Below are 13821 nucleotides of genomic sequence, written 5' to 3'. Positions count from 1 at the left end.
CGGTGTGAGGGGAGATTTCCGGTTCGGTTTCTTGATGGGTTCGGAAATGTCACCTCACACCGGCTATACAAGCAAACACTGCAGAGAGACACAACACATTCCTCACAGAGAAGGGGAGGCAGGTCACATGATCGTTCAGTGACCAATCAGGAAGCAGCACCACCAGTACACCAGGGCCTCTAGTGTTCGGCTGTGTGCTCCACCAGAACAAGAGGCTGAGACCCTGCTGGCAGGACATTCACCAGGGGAGTACAGGCAGCAGGGGCCAAATGTCTGCAGGATGCTAGGAGAGCCTTATGCTTGGTGAGATGATCTGCAGGATGCAATGTGCCTTTTTATGTCTGGTGAGATGATCTGCAGGATGCTATGTGCCTTTTTATGTCTGGTGAGATGATCTGCAGGATGCTATGTGCCTTTTTATGTCTGGTGAGATGATCTGCAGGATGCTATGTGCCTTTTTATGTCTGGTGAGATGATCTGCAGGATGCTATGTGCCTTTTTATGTCTGGTGAGATGATCTGCAGGATGCTATGTGCCTTTTTATGTCTGGTGAGATGATCTGCAGGATGCTATGTGCCTTTTTATGTCTGGTGAGATGATCTGCAGGATGCTATGTGCCTTTTTATGTCTGGTGAGATGATCTGCAGGATGCTATGTGCCTTTTTATGTCTGGTGAGATGATCTGCAGGATGCTATGTGCCTTTTTATGTCTGGTGAGATGATCTGCAGGATGCTATGTGCCTTTTTATGTCTGGTGAGATGATCTGCAGGATGCTATGTGCCTTTTTATGTCTGGTGAGATGATCTGCAGGATGCTATGTACCTTATGTCTGGTGAGATGATCTGCAGGATGCTATGTGCCTTATGTCTGGTGAGATGATCTGCAGGATGCTATGTGCCTTATGTCTGGTGAGATGATCTGCAGGATGCTATGTGCCTTTTTATGTCTGGTGAGATGATCTGCAGGATGCTATGTGCCTTTTTATGTCTGGTGAGATGATCTGCAGGATGCTATGTGCCTTATGTCTGGTGAGATGATCTGCAGGATGCTATGTGCCTTATGTCTGGTGAGATGATCTGCAGGATGCTATGTGCCGCCTTATGTCTGGTGAGATGATCTGCAGGATGCTATGTGCCTTTTTATGTCTGGTGAGATGATCTGCAGGATGCTATGTGCCTTTTTATGTCTGGTGAGATGATCTGCAGGATGCTATGTGCCTTATGTCTGGTGAGATGATCTGCAGGATGCTATGTGCCTTTTTATGTCTGGTGAGATGATCTGCAGGATGCTATGTGCCTTTTATGTCTGGTGAGATGATCTGCAGGATGCTATGTGCCTTTTTGTCTGGTGAGATGATCTGCAGGATGCTATGTGCCTTTTTATGTCTGGTGAGATGATCTGCAGGATGCTATGTGCCTTTTTATGTCTGGTGAGATGATCTGCAGGATGCTATGTGCCTTTTCATGTCTGGTGAGATGATCTGCAGGATGCTATGTGCCTTATGTCTGGTGAGATGATCTGCAGGATGCTATGTGCCTTTTTATGTCTGGTGAGATGATCTGCAGGATGCTATGTGCCTTTTTATGTCTGGTGAGATGATCTGCAGGATGCTATGTGCCTTTTTATGTCTGGTGAGATGATCTGCAGGATGCTATGTGCCTTTTTATGTCTGGTGAGATGATGTATAGCAGCTAATTGCAGGAAGGGTTAAGATTTTCATATAGAAGTCATTTACAAATCTGTTTCTTACTGGTACCAGTTCATTTAAAAAAAAGTTTTCCACCAGAGTACTACTTTAACCCCTTAATGACAAGCACCATAAATGTACAGCGCTGCTGAGCGTCACTTAGCGCACATACATTTACGCTGCTTCGTTCCATGATCACTGCCTCTCCGGACATAGGGGGAGAATTATCAAAACCCGTGCAGAGAAAAAGTTGCCCAGTTGCCCATAGCAACCAATCAGATCGCTTCTTTTATTTTTAACAAGGCCTCTGCAACATGAAAGAAGCGATCTGATTGGTTGCTATGGGCAACTGGGTAACGTTTCCTCTGCACAGGTTTTGATAAATCTCCCCCATAGTGATCAGGCCGGGCTGTTATCTAACAGCCATTCCAGTATATCCCCCAGGGAGTTCCTGAGACACTTCCCTCACCCCCCATCCCCCCCCCACCTTATCGGCGATCGCCATGATTCGTTGGTCATTTTATTTGCGGGCGATGGGCAGCAGGCGGCGGTCACCGGGTGGTGATCCTGTGTGACAGGCGGCAGAGGGCTCCTGTGCGGCGGCGATTGCTGTGAGTTTGCTATTTGGGGTACAACTTCCAGCATTCCCAGACAGCTTGTGGAGGGCCACAGTTTGGAAGCCACTGTGCAGTGGTCTCCAATCTGTGCCTTTCCAGATGTGGCAAAACTACAACTCCCAGCATGCCTGGACAGTCTCGGCATGCTGGGAGTTGTAGTTTTGCCACATCTGGATGGGCACAGTTGAGACCACTATATAGTGGTGTCCAAGCTGTAACCATGCAGATGTTGCAAAACTTCAACTGCAAGCATTCGGCAACATCTGAAGTTTTGCAACATCTGGAAGGCCACAGTTTGAAGACCACTACACAGTGGTCTCCAAACTGTTCTCCTCTAGTTGTTGCATAACTACAACTCCCAGTATGCCCTTTGGCTGTCTGGGCATGCTGGAAGTTGTATTTTTGCAACAGCTGGAGGGACACTGGTGCAGAAACACGGCAGTAGTCTGTTACCTAACTCAGTGTTTCCCAACCAGTGTGCCTACAGCTGTTGCAGAACTAGAACTCCCAGCATGCACGGTCTGTCAGTGCATATTGGAAGTTGTAGTTTTACAACAGCTGGAGATTTGCGCCCCCATCTGAACAGGGTACATTCACACGGGCGGGTTTGCAGCGAGTTTCCCGCTTAGTTTGAGCTGCGGCAAATTTTCCTGTGAACCTGGCCGTGTGAATGTCCCCTAAAAAAAACGGAATGTAATACGGGGTACAGTGAGCATTTACGCTCCAAAGGTGTCTGACAGATTTTTGGAACAGTGGTCCGTGAAAATGAAAAATGTTAATTTTCATTTGCACAGCCCACTGTTCCAAAGATCTGTCAAACGCCAATGGGGTGTAAACGCTCACTGTACCCCTTATTACATTCCGTGAGGGATGTAGTTTCCAAAATGGGGTCACATGTGGGGGGGGGTTCACTGTTCTGGCACCACGGGGGGCTTTGTAAACGCACATGGCCCCCGACTTATATTCCAAACAAATTCTCTCTCCAAAAGCCCAACAGCGCTGGCGGGTCACATGATTTCGGGGGGGTGAAAATACCGTTATATACACCGTGGAACCGCCGTAAGGTAAAAAAACACCGTGATACACATATTTGGTCATACAGCCCAGCCCTATGAGACATGCCCCCAAAAACCATTTCAGCAAAATTTGCTTTCTAAAAGCCCAATGTTGCTCCTTCCCTTCTGAGCCCTCTAGTGCACACGCAGATCACTTTTCATCCACATATGGGGTATTTCTGTACTGGAGAGAAAAGGGGTTACATATTTTGGGGTACATTTTCGCCTATTACACCTTGTGAAAATGAAAAATTTGGGGGAACATCTGCATTTAAAAAAAAAAAAAAATTTTTTCATTTTCTCGTCCCACTTTAACGAAAGTTTGTCTATCACCTGTGGGGTGTTAAAGGGGTACTCCCGTGGAAAACTTTTTAAAATTTATTTTAAATCAACTGGTGCCAGAAAGTGAAACAGATTTGTAAATTACTTCTATTAAAAAAATCTTAATCCTTCCAGTACTTTTTAGGGGCTAAATACTACAGAGGAAATGCTTTACTTTTTAGATTTTTCTGATGTCACGACCACCGTGCTCTCTGCTGACCTCTGCTGTCCATTTTAGGAACTGTTCTGAGCAGCATATGTTTGCTTGGGGATTTTCTCCTGCTCTGGACAGTTCCTAAAACTTTCTGGCACCAGTTGTTTTAAAAAAAAAAAGTTTTCCATGGGGGTACCCCTTTAAGGCTCCCTGTACCACTTGTTACGTTTCTTGATGGGTGCAGTTTCCCAAACAGTGTGCAATGTGGGTGTTTTTTTTTTCCTGATCTGGCACCATGGGGCTTCCTAAAAGCGATATGCCCCCCAAAAATCATTTCAGCAAAATTCGCTCTCCAAAATCCCATTGCTGCTCCTTCCCCTAGTGCACCCACAGAGCACTTTACATCCATATATGAGGTATTTTCTTACTCGAGAGAAAGTAGGTTACAAATTGTAGGCGGCTTTTTCTCCTTTTACCCCTTGTAAAAAAATAAAAATAAAAAAAAATGTCTACAAGAACATGTTAGTGTAAAAAATGAAGATTGTGAATTGTCGCCTCCATTTTGCTGCTATTCCTGTGAAACACCTAAAGGGTTAACAAACTTTCTGAATGTCATTTTGAATACTTTGAGGGGGGCAGTTTCTATAATTGGTCACTTATGGGGTATTTATCACAGAAAGGCCCCTCAAATCCACTTCAAACTTAACTGACCCCTGAAAAATTCAGATTTGGAATTTTTTGCAAAAATTTGGAAAATTTCTGCTATACTCTGAAGTCCTAATGGGTTCAAAAAGTAAGAACATGTCAACTTTATGCTGCAAACATAAGGTGGACATATTGTATATGTCAGGGGTCCTCAAACTACGGCCCGGGGGCCACATGCGGCCCGCCGAGGACATTTATCCAGCCCGCCGCTGCCTGGGACATCCCTGTGTCCCGAAAGATGTTTTCAGCACACAGGGATGTGCTCTCGGAGACCCCACGTTTACTTTAACAACACAGGGGCCGCCGGGACGTCACTGACGCCATGCGTGCGCCCATAGCAACGTAGCGCGGAGGAGCGGGGCAGCGATGAGGACGTGCGCTGGCCAGCTAGGTAAGTGTTACCAGCGGCAAGTCAGCTTCGGTGCTCCGACCACCGCTCCTTCGGTCCCGGGACTTACTGCTATGTCCGGACGGGAGGAGCGGTGGTCAGAGCACTGAAGTGGGGCAGAACACAGGCATACAGCCTCCAGCCATACACTGTATGGCTGGAGGCTATATGTCTGTGGGGAACATACTGCACCTAATTTGGGGGAGCTAAACTGCACCTAATTTGGGGGAGCTAAACTGCACCTAATTTGGGGGAGCTAAACTGCACCTAATTTGGGGGAGCTAAACTGCACCTAATTTGGGGGAGCTAAACTGCACCTAATTTGGGGGAGCTATACTGCACCTAATTTGGGGGAGCTATACTGCACCTAATGTGGGGGAGCTATACTGCACCTAATGTGGGGGAACATGCTGCACCTAATGTGGGGGAACATGCGGCACCTAATGTGGGGGAACATGCGGCACCTAATGTGGGGGAACATGCGGCACCTAATGTGGGGGAACATGCGGCACCTAATGTGGGGGAACATGCGGCACCTAATGTGGGGGAACATGCGGCACCTAATGTGGGGGAACATGCGGCACCTAATGTGGGGGAACATGCGGCACCTAATGTGGGGGAACATGCGGCACCTAATGTGGGGGAACATGCGGCACCTAATGTGGGGGAACATGCGGCACCTAATGTGGGGGAACATGCGGCACCTAATGTGGGGGAACATGCGGCACCTAATGTGGGGGAACATGCGGCACCTAATGTGGGGGAACATGCGGCACCTAATGTGGGGGAACATGCGGCACCTAATGTGGGGGAACATGCGGCACCTAATGTGGGGGAACATGCGGCACCTAATGTGGGGGAACATGCGGCACCTAATGTGGGGGAACATGCGGCACCTAATGTGGGGGAACATGCGGCACCTAATGTGGGGGAACATGCGGCACCTAATGTGGGGGAACATGCGGCACCTAATGTGGGGGAACATGCGGCACCTAATGTGGGGGAACATGCGGCACCTAATGTGGGGGAACATGCGGCACCTAATGTTAAATTTTGTTATTCGGTATGAACCGGTATACCGCCCAGCCCTACGTGGAACCGCCATAAGTTACAAAAATACAGTGATACACTTATTTACCCTTATTTGGTCATACCGCCCAGCTCGATTACAAAGTACAATTGGTGGCGCAAAAAATAAGCCCTCATGAGTCTAAGTGCAAAATTGAAAGCGTTATGATTTTTAGAAGGTGATGAGGAAAAAATAAGTGGAAAAACCCGTGGTTAAAGTATTACTCCGCTCCCCAGCGTTCGGAACTCAATGTTCCGAACGCTGGGTGCAGGCTTCCGTGTTCACGCCCGCCCCCTCGCCCAGCCCCCACAATGAAAGTCTATGGGAAGGGGGCGCGTTGGCCGTCACTCCCCCTCCCATAGACTTGCATTGAGGTGGTGGGACTTGTCGTGGCGGGGCGTAACGTCACGAGGGGGCGGGCGTGAACACATAAGCCCACACCCAGCGTTTGGAACATTGAGTTCCGGATGCTGGGGAGCGGAGTAACCCTTTAAGGCCGTGTTCCCACATGCTGATAAGCACAGCAATATCACTTGGACATTGGTGAATCAATGAGGGAAAGGAAACAGCTGTATGATACTACACCGCGATGTCAGCGTGCATACAACAACTCACAGGCCCATAGTGTGGCTGCTCGGAGAGGCGGATTGCTGCTGAGAGCAGGCTGGGTGGGGGGGTGGAGGTCGCACAATATGTCACGTCACTGGCGGATCCACAGCTTAGAATACGCTGCGGATCTGCTACATTTGATCCTACCCTTTAAAGAAGTGTGAATTTTGAAGGAGACTGGGCGTGGTTAGGGGTGTGGCTGAGGGCGTGGCTTGTGCCTCTTTGCTCTGAGCAAAAGTTGCGTGGTATGTATGTGTTTTTTTTGTATGGTATTCTAGAAGTAGTAATGGGTTCATTTCTAGATTGCACAAGTTGCACAGCACAGTAGATGCTTTATGTTCACCACCCCTGAAAATGCCAAAAAACACAGTTAGCAATGTCCTAGTTTCCCAGTTGTCCCAGTTTCTGCCACAATGGGAGAACATTTCTACAAGCCACTGGGTATTATCTACAATAAAATATGGTTTAAAAATTATTTTTTCATGTCTCCCGTCCTCCAGGTTTGTTCAAGCAGATTTCCGAGTATTTCCAGAAAAGCAAGCTGCCAAGGAAAAAGTCTTCTCCCTTCTAGAGAAAGGAGTTCTGACTTGGGTTCCGGAGCGGGGCCGTAGTTACTATTCGACCCTCTTCTTGGTAAGAAGAGAAGAACAAGGGAACAAGACATTATGATGGTTCTGTATCTAGAAGAGTACAAGAGACCTTACTGAAGTTAGGCCAGGAAGGGAACCTAGAGAAATCCCAGCTAGTTTCTTCCCAAATATGCTTCTTCCTAGGGATAGGGATAGATTCTACCGGCCAAATCTCCTTTCTTCCTCAGTCCAGGGTAGCTCTGGTTAAGAGGGTTTCTCAGTTGTTAGAACCGAGGGAGATTTCAGTACTGTTGGCTTTGTCAGTTCTGGGCCTGTAAACCTGTATCCCGGCGGTTCAATGGGTTCAGTATCATTCGAAGAGGTTGCAGGAGCAGATTCTGAGCCAGTGGGACAGAGCTTCCGATTCATTAGACAATCAGATGACCCTCTCAGACCAAGTATGGCTGCTTTCACACTATGAGCATTCATCAGTTATTAAACCTCCATTTTCTGTGTAAAAACGGATGAAATAATGGGTGCTAACGGCTGAATAAATATTCATCCTTTAAGACCCGTAATAACATCCCTCATGTATGGCCGTAACCCTCTGCCTACAGACTCCCACTGCCGGGACCACTACTACTCCCATCATGGAACAGACTTGTTTGCATGATGGGAGTAGTAATTCTGTCTGACGGTGGCTGGGGAGGCTACATTAGTGTTTGTACTGCTACCTCCATCATTGAACAGTCTGTTCCATGATGGGGGTTGTAGTACAGGGGCTGAGGGATTGATCGCACCAGGTCTCACTTCTGAGACCCGATGCGATCAGAAGTTATTAAGCGGGGGAGCGTGCGGCATGGTCCGCAACCCTGCGATATATCGTGTAACTTTCATTTTTAAATCCCCCGCGGGGAGCCCTGAATGGCAGGTACTGAGGAGCCGTTCAGGGCTCCTGCTGGGGGATTTAAAAATGAACATTGTGAGTTAGTAGCGGGGAGGGGTTGGGGGGGGGGGCATTTCTATATTAAAAGTACTGTAAGGGCAAGATATATACCACTGCGGGGGGGGGGGGGCGGCGACATAGCCTATATATCAAGCTCCCCCCAGCGCATTTATAATATGCCCCCTGCAGCGCATTAATAAAGAGATGACCACCACCGGCGCATTTATAAATATATACCCCCTGCTGGCGCATTTATAAATATATTCCACCCGCCGGCGCATGTATAATGTGCCCACCGCAGCGCATGTATAATATACCCTGGCACTATGCGCTGCTTATAGAAATGCTTTTCATAGCGCTGCAGGGGTATATGTATATAGATGCGCTGGGGGGGGGGCAGACATATATTGTTAGCTGCCCACCCAGCGGATCTATATACATATACCCCTGCAGCGCTAATGCTATATGTCTGCCCCCCCCCAGGGCATCTATATACATATACCACTGCAGCGCTATGAATGAAAAGTGTTACTATTAGCAGCACATAGTGCCAGGGTATATTATACATGCGCTGCGGGGGGTATATATTTAGTAATGTGCCGGCGGGGGTTATATAATTAAAAAATTCAAAATGCGCTGCAGGGGGCATATTATAAATGTGCTGGGGGGCTAGATACTGTATATAGGCTATATGTCTGCCCCCCCCCCCCCTGCAGCGCTATATATCTTGCCCCCCCCCCCCCCACAGCGCTCTTAATATACATATGGCCCCCCGCTGGGGATTAAAAAATGAAAGTTAAAACACACCGTACATCGCAGGGTTGCGGAGCATGCCGCCCGCTCCCCTGTTTAATAATTTCAGATGGCATCGGGTCTCAGAAGTGAAACCTGGTGCGATCAATCCCTCAACCCCCATTATGAAACACTCTGTTCCATGATTGGGGTAATAGTATAAACACTAATGTAGTCTGCAGACTCCCATAGCCAGGGAATTACTACTCCATCATGGAAATAAGTCTGTTCCGTGATGGGAGTATGAGTAGTCCCTCAGCACTGCAGGAGTCTGCTGATGGATATTATAAACCAGGTGCAAATGGATGACATAAAGGCTCATCCGTTTGCCATAGACTTTAATGTTAAAAATAATGGCCGTTAATTTATCAGTTTCTTGTGACGGAAGAAAAATTTGTGCTTGTTCCGTTAATTCTTCCTTCACAACCAACGTCCGTGTACATGGGTGACAGAAGGGGGTGGGGGTGTAGATGGGTGGACATGGGTGACAGGAGTGGACGGGGGCATAGGCTGTGAAAGGGGTGGACAGGAGTGACAAGGTGGTAACACAGAGGTGACAGAGGTAAATAGTGGGTGTGACATTGGCGATTAGGGGGGGTTGCTTGAGGGGTGGTGAACATGGGTGAAAGGGGCGGACAAGGTGGATGACAGGAAAGGGGGTAACAGAGGAGTGCCAATGTGGGTGGACAGGGGTGACAGAGGGGAGAGGGTGCATTACCTTAATTAAGATGAGCTGAGCCGTCGTTCTGCGGGGGGCCAGGAAGAATCAGGCGGGCGGAGAAAAATCGTGGGTGGGAAGATAGTCCGGGGGCCATCCCCTGCATTTATCCCCTTCCCGGCCTGTCCAAATAGACATGCCGGTGCTAGGACCGCATGGGATTGCACAATCTTATACATGGATATGCATTCGGTGCTGCATAGGCATAAAAAATATTTCTCTATGTAGACACAGAATTTTGTTGCCAACTGTTTATGGCATGAAAATTCATATTTCAAAGTTGCGAACATAACCTAATAGTAAACTTCCATATGTGGTGCACAATGCCTACCAGCCAAACACACGTTACCTCCCCTGGGTAGTCTTTAAAAGTGTACACTATCCCCGGCCTGGCTTTTATACCTCGTCATAATGCATCTGCTATTCTATCTTTTCCCCCGCTATCTGATTTCAAAACTTTATTGGTTCCCAGTAATCTCGCTAGTGTGGTATGTAGAGAATTGCTGGGTCATAACAAAACGATATTCCACAAGAAATGGTTATTGTGGCCCAGGAGACAATTTATCAGATTTTCCTGTATGTGTTGTCGCCCTTATCAAACACAACCTCACGTAACAAGTAATCAAAGTCCGAGTATTACATAAATTTTCCATAAGCAATGGATAACTTCATTTATAATTTGATCATGCAGAGATATCCACTAATTCTTTCCTTTTTTTTATTGAATTATCAGTATGCCTTCTTGCATAATAAAGGATTGCTCTACAAAAGGGCGCAAAAAAGACACCTCAGTGGTTATGCACGTCTTCCCAATGCAACGAGAACGCTTGAAAAAAAAAATGGCTAGAAGACAGCAGGAGGTTCACATCTAATTTGAAGAGATGGTGCAAGAGGTATACAAAGGAAAAGAGCATGACTCCTACAGAATTTGTGCTTTACATTTTGAACACAATTGATAGAGATATATACTGTATATACTCGAGTATAAGCAGAGTTTTTCAGCTGAAAAGGCCCCCCTCGGCTTATACTCGAGTGAACTCTCCACCTGTCAGTCCCTTCAGCCTACGGCTTTCCGGGCATGCTGGGAGTTGTAGTTTTGCAACATCTGGAGGTCCGCAGGTTGAAGACCACTGATGAAGGGATTGACAGGCGGTGATGATGAAGGGGGTCTGGATGATGACATGGGGGGGGGGGGGGGGGGAATGCCCCTAGGCTTATAGTCGAGTCAATAACTTATCGACATACGATGGCCTCTCAGAGGCCATCGCATGTCTGTCAGCATCGACATACGATGCTTTATGTCGGGGCCATTGCATTAACTGCTATCCGACAGCGCAAAATGCTTAAGCTGCTGCCGGATAGCAGCTTAATGTTCCCCGTGTGGTGGGTGAGTATTACTTACCCCTCCACGATGCTCCGGGGTCCAGCGCTGGTCTTCCGGTGTCTTCTCGGCCCTCTCCGATGACGTCAATACGCTGCTGCGCATGTCATCCAATAGGAACGGCGTACGCAGCAGCGTAATGACGTCGCTACGCAGGCCCAGTAAGTCCTTGCGGAAGACAGCAGAGGACCGGAGAAGACAGTGGAGGACCGGAGAAGACCAGGAGAGCCCAGCGGAGGCCCGGGGTCACCATCGCGAGCGGCGGTGACAGGTGAGTACAGCTTCCTATACTTTACATTGCACGAATCCCTCAACACACGATGGATTCGACAAATGATGGCTTGTTTGGAACGAATTACCATTGTATTTTGAGGGACCACTGTGTGTGTGTATGTATGTATATGTATGTATATATATATATATATATATATATATATATATATATATATATATATATATATATATATATATATATATATATATATATATATATATATATATATATATATATATATATATTATACACAGAAGATCATCGTAGACTGCAACCAAATGCGGAACTTATCATCTTTCCACCTCTACCATCAACATCTGGTTAGTGTTGCCAGCTACAACTTCGTCTGTTTCAGCTTCAACTACTGTTACAGTAACATGTACAACTACAACAACCACCGTGGTTACTTTTACACCAGCTTCATGTCATCCAACAACCAAAACAATTTCCTCCATTCATATAACTACAACAGCTCCAGCCGTTACAACTTATTGCCTCAAGTTCTACTTCTTCCTTATTGTCTGATTCATTTACCACCGGTGTTGAAAAATCGCTGGACTCTAATGAACACTGATTGGCTTCAACATCTGCTGGACTTACATCCACTAACCTTCAGGACACATCATTAAAATGCGTGGCAGACCCGGATACTTGTAAGTGCTTCAAAAATGTCAAATTGTAATAATAAAATATCACACAAATTACAATACAAACAACGGATACACGGTCCTGTTACAATTATCAATATCATTTCTTTTTAACCCCTTAAGGGTGCATTCACACCACGTTTTGTACATACGGGTGCCGGATCCGGTCGAGGCGGAGGGGCAAACCGGGCGCTCCCGTAACCCCCCCCCCCCCGGATCAGCCAGTGACTCCATTTACTTTAACCCCTCCAGGACTCAGGGTTTTTCCGTTTTTGCACCTTCGTTTTTTCCTCCTTACCTTTTGAAAATCATAACCCTTTCAATTTTCCACCTAAAAATCCATATTATGGCTTATTTTTTGCGTCACCAATTCTATTTTGCAGTGACATTAGTCATTTTACCCAAAAATGCACGGCAAAATGGACAAAAAAATCATTGTGCGACAAAATCGGAAAAAAAAGCCATTTTGTAACGTTTGGGGGCTTCCGTTTCTACGCAGTGCATATTTCGGTAAAAATTCCACCTTATCATTATTCTGTAGGTCCATACGGTTAAAATGATCCCCTACTTATATAGGTTTGATTTTGTCGCACTTCTGGAAAAAATCATAACTACATGCAGGAAAATGTATACGTTTAAAAATGTCATCTTCTGACCCCTATAACTTATTTTTCCACGTACAGGGCGGTATGAGGGCTCATTTTTTGCGCCGTGAGCTGAAGTTTTTATCGGCATGATTTTTGTTTTGATCGGACTTTTTGATCACTTTTTATTCATTTTTTTAATGGTATAAAAAGTGACCAAAATACGCTTTTTTGGACTTTGGAATTTTTTTGCGCGTACGCCATTGACCGTGCGGTTTAATTAATGATATATTTTTATAGTTCGGACATTTACGCACGCGGTGATACCACATATGTTTATTTATTTATTTTTTTAAACTGTTTTATTTTTTTTATGGGAAAAGGGGGTGATTCAAACTTTTATTAGGGAAGGGGTTAAATGACCTTTATTAACACTTTTTTTTTACTTTTTTTTTGCAGTGTTATAGGTCCCATAGGGACCTATAACACTGCACACACTGATCTTTTATACAGATCACAGGCGTGTATTAACACGCCTGTGATCAGTGTTATCGGCGCTTGACTGCTCCTGCCTGGATCTCAGGCACAGAGCAGTCATTCGTCGATCGGACACCGAGGAGGCAGGTAAGGGCCCTCCCGGTGTCCGATCAGCTGTTCGGGACGCCGCGATTTCACCCCGGCGGTCCCGAACAGCCCGACTGAGCAGCCGGGATACTTTCAGTTTCACTTTAGAAGCGGCGGTCAGCTTTGACCGCCGCTTCTAAAGGGTTAATACCGCACATCGGCGATGTGTGGTATTAGCCGCGGGTCCCGGCCGTTGATGAGCGCCGGGACCGAAGCGATATGATGCAGGATCGCGGCGCGATCCCGCTTCATATCGCGGGAGCCGGCGCAGGACGTAAATATACGTCCTGCGTCGTTAAGGGGTTAATGACCCGACCAGAGTCAAACGGCTCAGTTTTCACCCGTATGCGGTTTTGGACCGGACCTAAAAGCGTAGTAAACTATGGTTTTAGGTCCAGTCAGGAAACCGCATACGGGTCAAAACTGAGCCGACCGGAGTCACCGTTTGACTCTGGTCGGGTCATTAAAGTAAATGGAGTCACTGGCTGATCCGGCGGGGGTACGGGAGCGCCCAGTTTGCCCCTCCCCCCGCCGTATCCGGCACCCGTATGTACAAAACGTGGTGTGAATGCACCCCAAGGATGGATCATTTTCTGTTTTTGCACTTAAATTTTTTCCTCAAATTTTTAAAATCATAACCCTTTTTTAAGTTTTGGGTGATTCCGTTTCTACGTAGTGAA

This window comes from Hyla sarda, chromosome 9 (genome assembly GCF_029499605.1).
Source record: "Hyla sarda isolate aHylSar1 chromosome 9, aHylSar1.hap1, whole genome shotgun sequence".
NCBI classification, from domain to species: domain Eukaryota; kingdom Metazoa; phylum Chordata; class Amphibia; order Anura; family Hylidae; genus Hyla; species Hyla sarda.
Note: the sequence above shows the minus strand (reverse complement) of the source record.